This window comes from Mandrillus leucophaeus, unplaced genomic scaffold (assembly GCF_000951045.1).
Source record: "Mandrillus leucophaeus isolate KB7577 unplaced genomic scaffold, Mleu.le_1.0 Scaffold431, whole genome shotgun sequence".
In the NCBI taxonomy this organism is placed as follows: Eukaryota; Metazoa; Chordata; class Mammalia; order Primates; family Cercopithecidae; genus Mandrillus; species Mandrillus leucophaeus.
The window spans coordinates 905,442-906,659 of record NW_012104599.1 but is presented as its reverse complement, the minus strand read 5'-3'; positions in this window follow the sequence as shown (position 1 = coordinate 906,659).

Sequence of the window (1,218 nt, the reverse complement as noted above, 5' to 3'; positions counted from 1 at the left end):
TGGTCTCGATCTCCTGACCTCGTGATCCACCCGTCTCGGCCTCCCAAAGTGCTGGGATTACAGGCTTGAGCCACCGCGCCCGGCCGAGACGGGGTTTTATCATGTTGGCCAGGATGGTCTCGATCTCCTGACCTCGTGAACCGCCCGCCTCGGCCTCCCAAAGTGCTAGGATTACAGGCGTAAGTGACCGTGACCGTGCCTGGCCCAACTTTCTTTTTTTTTGAGACAGAGTCTCACTCTGTCGCCAGGTTGGAGTGCAATGGCGTGATCTCGGCTCACTGCAAACTCTACCTCCTGGGTTCAAGCGATTCTTCTCCCTCAGCCTCCTGAGTAGCTGGGATTACAGGCATGCGCCACCATTCCCAGCTAATTTTTGTAGTTTTAGTAGAGATGGGGTTTTACCATGTTGGCCAGGATGGTCTTGATCTCTTGACCTCATGATCCATCCACCACAGACTCCCAAAGCGCTGGGATTACAGGCGTGAACCACCGTGCCTGGCCTTTTTTTTTTTTTTGAGATGAAGTCTCACTGTGTTGCCCAGGCTGGAGTGCAGTGATTCAGTCTTGGCTCCCTGCAACCTCAGTCTCCCACGTTCGAACTGAGTGGGAGCTTCAAATTCTGGTTTCAAACCCGGATGATTCTCCAGTTCCTTGAGAGTTTGTGAGCTAATAGGTGTGTGAGCTATTTTCACTGTTTCCAGAGCCTAATAGAAACCTTCTATGTACCCCAAATAAGCCTGCACAGGCCAACTTTAAGGTCAGGTGTTTTGCATTCATTAGAAATGTTAGGAACTTGGAGTGGTCCTCTCATGCTGTTCAGAATGTGTGGTTATGGCCTGAGTGTGGAGTGGGCAGGGGCTGCTTTGGGGCCTGACCTGCATCCCAACCCCCTTCTATTGTGAGGGAGTTCTGCGGAAGGAAACGTGGGGAACACCACCTCCCATAGCCCCTGGACAGCACTGACTTTAGACCTGGGCAAGTGAGACCTTTCCCCAGGCCTGCTCCTCAGGAGTCTCCACACTTTGGAGTATGTTTCTCAAAATGTTCCAGCTTTCCCTTCTGTGCTTGGGACATGCCAGGGCCAGCAGGCAAGAGAGTTCCAGTTGCTCCCAGCCTTTCCAACATTTGATATTGTCAGGCTTTTTGATTTTAGCTATTCTTCACTGTGGATATTTTTTCCCATGGGAAATCTCTCTCTGTGTATGTCTCTCTCTTACC